Raw genomic sequence first — 14543 nt, 5'->3', positions numbered from 1 at the left:
GCTCCCTCGGAAGCGGGGCTCAAGCGGGAGACATTTGCGGCCAACAATCCCTTTCTCCTCCATGTCGTGGTTTATGTTCTTGAGGGATTCAAAGCCAAAGTTCCTTTCCCCCCAATTCATTCTCAACCATGGCTGGGATAACCCCCACTACGAGTCTCGTTGTAGAAATACCAAAGACGAGAGTCCGACGTGTTACGCACCATAACACCAAAAGCAGAACGGTTATCCAAATAACAAGGAAGTGTACAAGACTTGCGTTACAGTCCTGGAGCTCTATATCTAAATAATATCATATAATACATACGTAGATATTAGGGGTGTAACGGTACACGTATTTGAACCGAACCGTCAAGGTACAGGCACTTCGGTGCGGTTACAGAGGTGTACCGCTGTCCGTAAATGTGGCGTACATAGCGTTAATATGGCGAATGTAAAGGCTTGTTTTGCGGTGCGGAACTTAAAACTTGAAGTCTTAGTTCCCCCCGGACCGTTTAGCCTTATTAGGCTCGGCTTGCACGTGCGCGACCTCCGCGTAGTAGCAGTAGCAGAGCGCGATCGCGACTGTGTGTGGATTGATGTCTACTAGTGAACTGAGAGCGAACTGCATGGCGAGCGACAACAGAAAACCGGAGCTTGAAGATGCCCCACTGTCATTTAAATCCCAAGTGTGGGAGAACTTTGGATTCCAGGTTAATTATCACAATGGGGAAAGACGAGTGGACAAGTCGAAAGCTGTGTGCAGACATTGTTCAACAGTGATCGTCTAAGCAAATGGAAAACACATCGAACATGCACAAAATTTTCGCCCCCGGTACAATTTTAACGTGACAGCACCATCCAGGTGTTACTGTCACCGCTGCGAAATGAAAAAAAGTTGTTCAAACCGTTCAAACCCAGCTCCCTACACTATTTAATCAACCCCTACACCTGTCTGGGAATTCAGAACGGGCAAATGCCATCACCAGGTCTATTGGTGTTTTCATTGCCTCTGACCTACGAGAGGCAATGAAAACACCAATAGATTATAAAATACATTAGCTGTGATTTAAGTTAAGGCTGCAGTTGCACTTTTTTTTAATGATTGATATTTATATTTATGAGAACTTCAGAGCTTTAGAGAGCTGCAGGAATATTTTCTTTAAACCCTTAAAGTTTACATACTCTTTGTTTACATACCAGCTTAAAGAGCCTAGACTGAGCATTAACACTGGATTTTTCATTAATTTTATGTTAGGGTTATTGGAGAATTGCTGCAGTATTTTTTTTATATTTGTTACACATTTTATTTGTTTGTTTCATACTGACAGCTAAAACTGTTGTGTTTAATTCGTTACTAATTAAACTTATGTTCGTTCTGTCAAGCAATCCGTTTTTTCACCATAACTATGAACCGAACCGTCCTGTACCGTACCGTGACTTCAAAACCGAGGTACGTACCGAACCGTGACTGTTGTGTACCGTTACACCCCTACTAGATATCTATATCATATAATACATATTATCACGGCCAAAAGCTGTGTGTGCCTCCAGACGATATTATGAATCACAAACGACTTTGTCGGGTTCTCCGCGTCTCTGGTTCCTCCACTTTCACATCAATCTGAAGTAGACTGAACCGCGCGCTGCCTGCTGCCGGCTGCCGGCTGCCGGCTGCCCGCTGCCCGCTGCCGGGCGGTGGTGCTTCGCGGCGGTGGTGCCTCGCGGCAACCGGTGGCATGTCGCAGTTCATGTACTTCATGTACTTCAAAAATAATCTGTCAGGGATGAAAATCACTCACCTTTCGGCGAAATTCGCCGTTTTGAAACCAAAATAGGTGACCTCCGTGAATCGTGTAGATTCGATGAAAAAATATTTATGGGGTGGGGGGGGGGGGGTAGGTTCAGAGGCCGGCCAGTTTATAGTCCTCCGTAAAGTGCTGTAGGCCTACTTATGCTGCGTTCGAGTATTCTCTGCGAACCGACTCGGATCTCGGATCTGACGCCACGCCCACACACAGGAAAACATGGACGCCACCCGGAAAGCTGTTGTCGCGGTAGCATTGGCAGAGGACCAGGCGCTATAGGACCAGGCGCTGTTGGCTATAGGCCATAGTCAAGTCAAGTCAAGTTTATTTATATAGCACATTTAAAACAACAGTAGTTGACCAAAGTGCTGTACACGAATACAATATATTTGTGTACATAGGCAGAGACACGGACGCAGTAAGGTATTGCAGTAATACGAGTGATTGAAATTACCATTTTAACTAGGGCTGCAACAACGAGTCGATAAAATCGATAAAAATCGATTACTAAATGTCGTTGTGTCGCGCGATTAATAAGTTACTCATAGGCGCAGCACTGTTTACAGCCAGCCGCCGACAGGTTGGTTCACGGTTCATGCACGCCCACAGCGAGCTTCAGTGTGAGCGACCACAGCTTGTATTTTGGTCATATCTTAAAACTGGACTGTAGGCCTACATAAAAGTGTTGTATCTTCACTGTCTTTGGGTTAAAAAAAAACCCTTCAACTCAGTATCCGTCTAGTCCAACCGAAAACTCAGCTGCTGCTGCTGCAGACGTTGTGCGGACGGGCTCGGAGTCGGCACCGCGTGCATCAAAAGTCAATCAAAGCAGCGGTAGTAATCACGCAACCGGACGGTGTAGAAAGTCCCGTCAGTTAAAAATAGTAATGCAGTTTTTAAATCCATGTTAAAATCGGCAGGATATAGAGATAGTTAGCTTAAAAAAAAAAACTAACCAATGGTCACAAACAGTGTCAAATGTGATGTGTTCAGGTCGGCTCAGAAATACGATTGATGCGTTCAAATGCAGCAGTAAAAAAAAAAAAAAATTAGATTTTGGTGAAGACTTGTTTTCCCAGTAATATAAAATAGATAGTAAAGATAGAATTAATTATGACCTGTTTAATGTCCTATCTTGAACTATCATCATCTTATCAGCAATTAAAGCAATATTACAAGTTCTATTTCAAGGAGTCTCGAAAAAGGTATCAATAGGTTTGACCGGTTAACCATGGACATCCCTTATATACATATAAAAGTATATCATACATTGTATGTTTCTTTTTTGTGTTATCCCAGTTATGTTTTTTTAATCTTTTTATTATTTAATATTACTTTTAATAGTTCCGGGACGTTGGAGCAATAACCTGGTGTTTTTACATTTCAGTCTGCACTGTGAATTTGAAGTAATGTTCAGTTTTTGAATAAAGATGCGGCAATGCCAATTATTATTATTATTTTTTCAATCCGATTAATCGATTAATCGAAAAAATAATCGACAGATTAATCGATTATTAAAATAATCGTTAGTTGCAGCCCTAATTTTAACCACCAAAGTGGTCCAAGCACAATGAAAACAGTTCATACTTCAAGTCACAATGGGCGCAGCCATCTTGAATTCTGTCTCGGAATTTTGCTCGGTCACCACTGAGTTCAACCGAGATGGCGAGTTCGCCGTCCGAGGAAAAGGGGCGTTTCGCTTGGCAACGTCCTCGGACCTCCGAGACGGATGGATATTAAAACGCAGCAATAGACATGGAGAGCCTGTCGGAGAACCTCTCCGTAGTTTACATGCGCATCCAATATTTTTTAACTAGAAGTCGACGCAAACGAGACGGTAAGGGCTGTGATTGGTCCTCTAACAAAATCCTTTCCGGAAACGCTACTCGGTTTGACTTTGGACCTTATTTACTTTGTACGTTGTTTACTTTGCAAAGGACCAATAAAATACCAAATAGGATTTTTAAAGCTTTGGAAGTTTATTTACAAAACTATTTACAAATATTTTGTTGTCAACATATAAGTTCGATCGGGCGGAGAATTGCAAAGCGTATCCGACATCCCGACGGAGAACTTTGAATGCTCGAGCAGGCGTCTCATTAGACCTGGGCATTCAAGGCTATAGCCCCGGATCGCTGTGCCGTAAAAAAAAACATCATAATGCTGATAGTAGCCCCGTAGAGTTTACCTCTTTGTGATTGAATTACCAGCAGCGACAGATGCAACATTGTAGCGAGTGAAAAACGCAAAATTCTGCCGTGTCCATGTATGGGCAGATTTAGAATAATTTGTTGCAAAATGTTGCAAATACAATGTCGGTATTCTTTCTTCTCTATGCATAGCGCTTCTCGTCGATATTGCTGTTTTGTGCTGCCAGCCTTTTAGTGAGATCAGAGAGTGTTGAGAAGGACAGTACCAAAATATCTTTGGTAAGATGGATATAAGAGAGACCCGCAGTGAATTCAACCCGGTCCACTTGACATCGGGTAGGTGCATGACAGTGGTACCGTAAAACGTCAATAGCCCGGGCTATTATTTGTTTTCTATCACTGAACGTTCGAACAAAACTCTTGCTCAGCAACGATGGGAAATAGCCTACTATCAAATGCATTATTTAAACCAGTATGAATATTACCGTAGGCCTACATGTTTACCAGGCAGTTGAATAACGCCTGCACACAGTCACGCACGCACGCACACGCAGAGTGGTAATCGGGAGAGTTGGGAGAATTCCCTGTGGCCCGTTAACGTTTTGGGGAGTGCCGGGTCAACGTCGCAACCAATTCGATTTTGTCTAGAGGGGAGTAACTGAGCGCCCCCTCCCGAAGTGGTACAGCCCAGGTCGGCCTTGAACTGCGTTTGGTCAGAAAGACGTAACGGCTAATGACAACATTGAACTCTCATGCAGGCTCGAACAGAATATTAAAAAAATTCTACCGGGGGAGGATACCCCGGACCCCCCTAGAGGGATAATATCCTTCTCACCTTTTTCACCCCTAACCCGTTTTCATGCCAATGCATTTTTTAGCTAGATGCCAACGAGGTAAGAGAGGTGTCACAAAAAGTAAACAGACAAGGTAAAGACTGCTGACTGAGAATTCACAACACGTAGCCTGAAAGCTGGTGCGTTGCTCATACCATGACATTACATACATAAAGATGACTTTCTATAGCTCTGGGAGACCTTTTCAGGTATCCACCTACCGGTGGCTCAACCCACTAATGAGCTAACCCCATAGGAGAGGATCCTGGTATTATCGACCTAGGTTGGAATCCGACCCCTGGTCCTGTGCTACATGTCTTTCTGCCTTTCCTCAAACCACCATTCCTCTGGGTGGGAAGAGACAAGCATAAAACACCTAATTCTTTTTTATAAATCTGACGTGATGTTCGAATAATATTGAAACAAATTTCTAGTTTTTCCTGATACACATCAAGGCTTTCTGTGTCCAGCAGCAAATTATTTTGCCGTTCCGATGTTGGCCGCTGAGCAAGGGTTTTTCCGCAAACCTCGAGGCCAATGTGCTGCAATGGTTCAATGGTTCAATTGATGGTAAAGTTAGTATTTGTAGTTTATACTCAATGCAACTTGTAAAAGTGCATGTTGATTATATATACCAATGCCCCCTCAGTCTCAGTGGAGCACGTGTTGTTTCACGAGCTGCATTTTCCTCGCACAATCTTTCTTCCCAATTGTTGTCTCATAGGAGATAACACCATTTGTCCACATATGGACTGCGTGTTCATTGTATAACCTCAAAATAAATAAAAAAAAAAGTTGCTACTTTAACTATTGAACCTTCAAATCCAAACTCCAACCTAGAAAATATTGTATTGAACACAAACACTCTAAAATAAACTCTGGTGACCGCATCAAACCTTAAATCACCAGAGTATATTCAAGTTTGCAAATTATTGGGTGGTTTACTTTATGCAGTTTTCTACTCGTTTGGCATTCTGTCCACTTCACACGTTATGCCTGCCAGTTTTTATGTGTGAATGATATGCTGAATTTGAGGGTCTTATGGAGTGCTTATTCATTTCAACAATTCACTAGAGAGCCTCCATGGATAGATCCATTCCACAGATGAATAAAAACTGGGGCAGATGTTTTCAAAAACCTCTCACTTTGCGGGTGACTTATGGAATTTCAAACTTTACTTAGCCATCACATGTAATCCTTGCAATGTCTCTCTTTCTGTCTGTATATTTGTCTCTCTCTCTGTCTCTCTCTTTCTCTGTCTCTCTGTCTCTCTGTCTCTCTGTCTCTCTCTTTGGGTGTCTCTCTCTCGCTTTCTCTCTCTGTCTGTCTCTGTCTCTCTGTCGCTGTCTCTCTGTGTGTGTCTCTCTCTCGCTTGCTCTCTGTTTGTCTCTCTCTCACTGTCTCTCTGTCTCTCTCATTGCGTCTCTCTTTCTCTACCCATGCTCAGTCAATGGGGAATTGGAGTGATTTTGGTAGGATGTTTACACATATCTCTAAATGTTCTGGCTCCATATCCGAGAGTGGGCTTGTCATTAAAATGCCTTATTTATCTGATTCGTTGTTCTGGGAACTATATGTCATCGTTTATTTGTGATTAAAAAAGATTCCCATAGGTTTTGTACTGTGTTTCAAAACCCACTCATCATGAACCCATCTTTTGCGAAGACTGTTGGAGATAATCAGGGTTTAATTTCTGAAATGTTTTATTGCTCTAATAGTTTGGGGCCTTCTTCAATGTGTTATATTTATCTTTTCTAAGTAGAGCCATAATTGAGTATCAAATATAACAATTGGAGCATGATTAACATCAAATGGCTATCGTGTCATTGTTTGCTACACTGGGGATTTTAATTGTAGTTATTATCCTATATTTATTTAATTAATTAAATATAATGAAATGTTTGACGAATGTTTGACGAAGGCAAAGTATGTTTGGAAAACTAAACGTAACAATCGTAAGTATTGTGTGTTTATAATATTAAGGGATATTTTGCCAGAGAGTGAAGCCTTGCTTGGTTGACGGATATTTTTACTGCCATATTCCCGTGACATTAGTCAACTTGTCTTTGGCCTCTTGACTCTGAGTACATGTGCGTCTGTGTAACCGTATGTGCATGCTTGTGTGACTGCACTAATGGCCCATGTTTTAAGTGTCATGTCTGAGGCCTAAAGCCTGTTTTTTATCTTGATTAAGGTTGACAGTGGCCTCTTTTCCATGCTTAGTGTCTGTGTTTCTGCAAGCCATGCTACCGAAAAATGTGATCGCTTTCCCAGCATTGCCTTTATACAGAGGAAGAAAAAGCCTCTTGAGGCTGCTCCGTCTTCGCCACTCATGGTATAACTGTTTAAGGAGCCATTGTTGGTCTGCGTGGAAGATATACTGGCGGTAGTGGACCTCTGGCAGTGAAGCAAATGCAATTTTCCATTGGCTGTTGTGTAGTCTCCAAACATAGGTTTTAGGGGAAATATTTTTTATAGGTTAAGTATTAAACTATTGTATAAATAATCCATATTAAAGGAATTGTAGGCAAATTGTATAAACAAGTAGATAAAAAAAAAAGATAAAAATACTTTTTGTAAACTATCCAACCAAATAATCACAACCCATCCCTTCAGGGCTCCGTCCAAAGCCACTCCCAAAACAAGTGACTGGCTCACTAGCTTGAGCAAAAGGTCAAGCTAGGACACTTGCATGGATGACTCCGTCATTCATGTAGGTAGGTAGACAGACAGGCCAATCATTTCATTTGGGCTGAATTACAGGGCATATTACAGGCCTGCAACAGCCATAGATATCCGAGAATATATATATATATATATATGACGAGAATTGCAACAACTGTGACAAAAAATGCCTCTAATAAAAGGCCTAGCATGCCTTTTCAATCAAATGTGTGGCAAATATGTGCAGGATCCCAAATTGAATTCACATGCAAATCTTTCGCGAAATTTGAGGTGTATATATATATATATAAATATATATAAATATATATATATATATATGTATATATCTATCTCGTAGAGTAGCAGACACCAGAACTCCTTAGCATTCCAGGGGCAGGACAGTCAGCCTACCTTGCCTTTCAACATCTCAAGGCAAGCGGGTAACAAGCAGGCCTATCCCCTGGTGATGGGAGAGATGCAGCAGGAGAGTGGCCGCTGATTGCTAGGGAAATCACCCATGCATTGGTGGCTATTTTCCGGCTCATGCATGCTGAAGTGAAACATGGGTAAAAAAAAAGTCCCTCAAATATCAATGCATGTTTATATCTAGAATATTTTAGTAAAATTGGGGACATTTAGCTCATGTGTGTTGTTTGTTGATGAATGGTATTTGTTTCAGAGTAGTTAATGGTTTGTTTATGCTTGTTGCAAAGCCCAAAGGGCTGTGAACCACTGGAGATCTTTTATTTGGGATGGCTGGCTTCGCTTGAATATTGGAAAATGTATTAATATCCTAATTATTACACGATCATTTCTCAATCCCTTGTTCACAAACCCTGTCTCTGATGACATCAATTTACCCACATTTGGTACAAGAGGATATAAACATGTAGAAGATGGATGTATAACTGGTCTTTCCCTGCCTAATCTTGCTTTCGTTAATAATGATATCAGATATTTTTGCTGTGCGGTATCTAGCCACCCAGCTAATCTCTTCTGACGTTCAGGTATTTACATGGAAGGAAGTCTAAGCAGGCTGTGTGGCCGACTCAGTTAAACATGGAACTCTTTTTTTACTATGTTATCCCAAAGATACACGACAGCCTTAAAAGACACACAACAAGTGAATAAAAGGCAGTCGCAGTTTTTCGATGAATTGGTCTTAGGTTGCAGTCCTAGGCGGGCTATATCATGATTAGGGATGACATTAAGGTCATATTTAGCATGTTGCATTTTGTCAAAGATTTCTGGGAAAGATCAAGAAACACATGTGCATGTCATGTAAACTGAGGGAGGAGCTTTCAGATAGTTTGACTGTGTTTTGCACTCTTTCTGTACTACTTAGTCTGCGACTGAATTCATACAGATTATTGGGTTTCGTCTACTGAAGATGAAAATTAACCTGATTAGTAATGAAAATTTACAATAATATAGACACTAAGTAAGTAAATGTGTTAACTCTTAAAAGCCAGATCGAAGCATCCCTACATGTCAAGTGATTTTTCAATCTTCATTCCCATTATTTCTTTTCGCTTCCTCTCTCTGTTTTGTTTCAAATGGCATGATTGAATTTGCCCAGAAATGTAATATCTGAAGTTCAAGCTAATTTGATTCTTCTTAGCCAAAGGACGCAGGCTGCGCTGAGATATCTCCAAATAGGAAATTGGTGATTGTTTTTTGCGTTTTTCATCTTAGTAATGATTTGAGCAATGATTGAATTGGACTGGTCTTCTGAGAATGTTTTTACATTAACATACAAGTGTTTTCCACATTTACCAGCAATCAACACAATCTTTTAATTTGCAAATTACTATTCATCATATGCAAAGAATATCCTCCCCACTGTTTGATTTGCAGCTCTGCATTAAAGTTGGTTTTATTCTCATTTCGATATTAAAGTTGCTTTAACAATAACCATTTAGAGTTCAGCTGGAACCCTAGAAGCAGTGTAATTTTGATCAGATGTGAGTATGTATCTGCTGTTTGTTCCAAAGATAACTAAACAAGGAAGATCTTGGAGGGGGGGATCCGTTGTTGAAAGTGTTTCAGGGTAAACTGCAGACAAGGAATGAAGAAGAGACGCTGATGCTACATTATTGAAGTAAGAAAGTGATAATGAGGTAATATGGGATGAGGTTGGGGAAAAATGTGGTGTAATCACACTCTAAGAGCAAGAGATGGAGCAGAGGGGACTAATTGATTGGTGGTTTGGCTTTGGCCGTCAGGTTTATTACCACTTAAGTGTCTAGGAAGAAGCTGGATTCTTAAAGATGGAGGCCAAAGCCGGACTCAAGTTGGGAATAATGAGCAGGGAAATCATAAACCCGGAGTTCAACAACCTTTTAGGATTCAAAGTATCTCTGGATGAAAGGCATGTTTCTAACTGTTTTTTTCTTATTATACAACATTTAATCATGTATGGTTTTAGCAATAGTCCTGTTTAGCATGGAGCATGGGTTGTGTTTTTATATATTATAGTGTTTATTGTTTTTCATATAAATCTGGTTGAAGCGTCCCAAATTACAGTTAGTTGCAGGCAGGTGTTGATTGTGAACAATTATCTGTTTGGATGTGGTACAGAATGATCATTCAGGGACATAAAGGATGAGTCAGGAGTTGTTGCATAGCCTATTGAATGAGAGTTGATCAATTCAAGATTAAGTGGGGGGGAGATTGCCAAGAGTGGTCAAGTGAGAGGTCATTAGCCTTTTTCCAAAAAATCTAATCTAAAGCAATTCAGCATTTTATAAGCCATATAGCACTGAGGAAATAAAAAGGACAGGGGACAATTATTTGGTTCTTGCAGAGGTGTCTTATCACCTCCATCTTGGAGATGAATACCCAAGTGCAGCAAATAGTCGCTTTTGCACTATTGCTTTTATTTTTACCAATACATCAACTGTAGTATTCGTGAACTCCCTTGAGCTTTACTCGTCATCAATCCTGATCAATATGTTTCCCTTAGCTCTTTAGCTATACAATGCATTTCTCTTAAGTGAAAAAAAGGCACACATCAGCCAATATTGGCCAAATAAACCAATAAATGTTTAGGTCCTGTAATCCATTTAGAGTCCTCTCTGGCCTTGATCATAGTGTTCAATAATACCCTCCACAGAATAGCACGCCACGCCTACTGTAATCTTCACAGTACTTCCCCACAGTAATTCGTGCATTCAACTTTCTCATTGCTTCGCTGAACAACCAGGGGGGTTGCCCCCCCCTCCGATCAAATCTTGTTAAACCGACATGAGGTGTTGAAAGTAGAAAGAATCAACCAACCAGCAAGAAGGCAACAGAGTTCTGAGACGCGTCTCCTGGATTCCCAGAGGATTTCCTCCTCTTTGAAATTTCTAATGAAACAGGTGTTCTCTTTATCTGGCTGATATGAGAACTGGGAAATAAGTTCACCCAAGCCTAATTTACATACTCACTAAACAAAGGAATTGAAAAGTAACAAGCTTTTTCCTTCTATTTCTGCATTTTTATTAATTTGACATTGAGCTATACTGCTTCTGTATCCGTCCAGGTACTGATTTTAATCAGGTTTGACCTGCTTACAGAGGAGCTAATTAAACACTTGGTTGATAATGATGAAGGTTAGCATTTACAGAAGAGCTTTGTGCTCTCTAACTCAAAGATGGTAAAGATATGTCAATATTGGTTGGTGTGGGTGGGCAGGGTGGGTGCTGAGAGATTGGCCTGAAATCTAAGTATGTATTGCAAATTAGTACAGTGTCCAATGTTATGGCATATTTACATTTTTTGTCAAGGATAAACAAACAATAAATTGTCTGAAACAACGGATTGTGTAAGAAAAAAAAGGTTATATTGTTAACAGCTTATTATAATATGAATACATCTTTCAAATGAGCATTTCAATAAAGATTCTGCATATCAATTAACTTGCTGTGTGTGAGTGACATAGTAAAGGATTCAATCAGAAAAAAATCCACCATTATATTTGTGGATCAAAATATTAGCCTCAATTATAGCCTCATCCTAAGCGCTTGTTTAACATTATTTTATTGCACTTTCTGAATTTCTCCAACTGCTGCTGATCTGGGGGCGTGCAGAATAAAAGAATGACCTTCGGCATAACTTGAATTTGCTGTTGTTAAGATAATCCTCAATTGAATGAAAGATCGAATTCCCAGATTGATATTTTCCCAAATGTAGCCCTCGCTTTATTGCTTTATTGTCTATTGGCAGATATAATGCTGATTTAATAATTCCTTTTGGCTTATAGGTCTAGCCTAGCCTACTTAGAGAAGTTATGAATAACAAGCTTATGAAGGTCATAATTCATCGCTAGTCCATTATTTAAACATGGCTAGTAGCCTTGTACTGGATGTGTTAATTGTGTTGCGTATGAAACATAAATAGGGGAAAAAGGGATTTTGAGATGTTTGCTTCCTCCCTGTTGGACAAGAGAGTGTAGTAGCTCATGGCACATTGGAAACAGGCATATGTTTCTCATTTCAAGTAAAATAAGGGCTGCATTTCAAATAAATTGCAGCTAGTTATGCATAAGTAAAGTGCTATATTTTGGAAAAATTAAATAAAAAGGCTATCGCTTGACCATCTCAACACATTGTAAAAGTTTAACAGCTTTGCATACTCCTTCTCTCCCCTTCCCTCTTATATCCTGCACCCCTGCTTTCTCTGGTTCAGAGGGAGAAGTGTGCTCGTCCTGCAAGAATTGTAAATCTGGGCTGGAGTGGTTTCAGGGCCATCTAATGCCGCGTTTCCACTGCAGGGCGCGGAACGATTCGGTTCGCAAAGGTGCGGTAGGGGCAGTATAGCCCAGCTCAGTTCCGAGGTCGCGTTTCCACCGCCGACAGTACCCTTTAAGATAGGCCGGATATCGATCGCCGCTGCAGCTACGTCGTAAACGTCTTCCTCCCCAAGAATGCAGACGAACGTCTCCACCTCCTTGTTCGCCCAAGCAAGCGTTTTACGCGACATGTTAATTGTAGAGAATAATACCTCGAGGCTACTGTTTGTTTGTTTTTATCCCCACGTCGCCCGTAAGTGATGATTCTGTCGACCAATCAACGGAGGGGGTGTGTAGCTAGAATTTCCCGGGACCCTTTCAGCAGGCCCGGATTAAGCAGTCACAGGACCCTGGGCACAAATGTTGGATGGTTTTTTATTATTAATGATTAGGCCTATTTTAGCCTATGTCACAACAGAACAGAAATGTTTCTATTGCATATTATCAACAAAGCATTATATGCTAAAACAAGACAAAGAAACATTTAACAAAGCTAAATGATATGCTAAAACCATCACCATCAAAATGAAATACTTTAATTATTTGTTTATTCGATTTGTTTATTCAGTTTATACTAGCCTAGCCCTATCAACTTATGAATTGCTGAATGAACATATGAACACAGAGTTTTTTAATGTGACTGGCATCATCCCTTGGTCTCCTTTCTTCACTCAGGATCCCCTATCACGGTCTGGTTGTCTGTCTTTCTGATTTCCCCACTTCTGTCCTCTCTTTCGTCTTGATCCTTAAACTAGTACTCCTCTCCGCCAGGGTATGTCTATATAATGAATGGCAATACATTACACGTAGAAGTTAGTAAACAGAAGTAAGTCTGAATACAAATATGTAACATTAAATGAGAAATAATATATATATGTTTATGTCTCCCTCCCAGACGCACCTGTTAGAAAAACTTCTTACGGGCTCTCCTATTAGCAAAGTCAGTGATAACTTCATCGAATTCCAGGCTCCTGAGTAGCTCCGTCTCGATGGCCATGAGTGACAGCGCGCTGAGGCGCTGTTGCGTCTGTGTCGTTCTAAGCTCATTTTAATTCTGGCCAGATGTGAAAATGATCGTTCCCATTCACAATTGGTCACAGGCAGGGTCAAAAAATTACGGAGAGCTATAAAACCGCTTAGGAAAGTTGATTGCAGACCATGTTTTAAGATCATCTTCAAAAGCTTTTGAGGAGACTTATCCGGTCCAGCGGAACAGTAATAAATACGTTGCGGAGATTTGGCGGGAGTAAGTTCATACCATACCCATTGATAAAATGTCAGTGCAACCGTATTAAATTCCCCCCTAAACAAACACCATCTGACACACAACATGAATGTAAAGTGAAGGCGCAGAGATCTTTACTTATGATGTACAATATACATTAATATGTGTTAATGAAAACACCAATGAACACAGTATTTCATCGATCAAACTGATTTTTAGAGAAACAGTGTAGTTTACAGCCTGTACAGTACATTCCGCTACACTCAAACAGGGGATACTTGGTAAACGTTTCTAATTGAAACCGAGGCAACCGGCGTGCGCTGATATTGACTCATTCGCAACTTAAAGGGGCCCGCCCGAATAAAAAAATAAAAAAAATTCGGACGAGTCTTGGGCCCTCTGGCTGGGCGGGGCCTTGGGCACGTGCCCATAAAACCCATTGGTTAATCCGGCCCTGCCTTTCAGGCGTCTCGTCGCGTTTTCAGTACCCCAACGGAGGAGTACTGAAAACGAGGCCAAAATGGGTACAGCTAAGTCCGGGTCACGCCCACTTTTGGCAGTGGAAACGCTGCATTATACACATGTATAGGGCCTCACCATGTTTCAGATGTTCTGGTAAACACTGTCTACCTAAGGTAGACAATTAGGGGAAAATTTTGAATCACGATTTTTTAGCTTAGAATTGATATCACGATTCTCTGCCACGATTTTTTTCCCAGGAAAAAATAAGTTTTATTGCACACATGAACCATGACAAAAAAAAAAGCGAAACCAAACATTATGTTTTTGCACCTCAAGCACGTTGCGTTTCATATGGCCCTTTATAACTGATTAAAGTGCAGTATCAAAAACGGATTGATTTATTTTGTACATATAGCAGCACTTTGTCTTTAGTTGATGGCCTTTTATAACTACTGAACCAACTCCACACGCCTGTAGATGAAGACTTAAAAAAGAAATAAGTAATTTTAAACTTAAATCCACACGGGCGAATCGAGATCGCGATTTTTTTAACGATTTATCGTGCAGGCCTAGTAGACAGCAAAACATTTTACATTTGACCATGCTTAATAACTTTTTACCTCATCCCTCCCCTGTTGGTTTTCTGTGTCT

The 14543-nt window shown here is 40.6% G+C and overlaps 1 protein-coding gene across 1 annotated transcript in view; it reads left to right on the top strand.

Moving 5' to 3' along the window:
* LOC130384323 (glycerol-3-phosphate acyltransferase 2, mitochondrial-like) overlaps positions 1-14543 on the top strand; it is a 110502-nt gene that overhangs the window by 37278 nt on the left and 58681 nt on the right. The window lies entirely within an intron of this gene.

This window comes from Gadus chalcogrammus, chromosome 6 (assembly GCF_026213295.1).
Source record: "Gadus chalcogrammus isolate NIFS_2021 chromosome 6, NIFS_Gcha_1.0, whole genome shotgun sequence".
Taxonomy (NCBI): domain Eukaryota; kingdom Metazoa; phylum Chordata; class Actinopteri; order Gadiformes; family Gadidae; genus Gadus; species Gadus chalcogrammus.
Note: the sequence above shows the minus strand (reverse complement) of the source record. Positions and strands in the feature narration are given on the sequence as shown.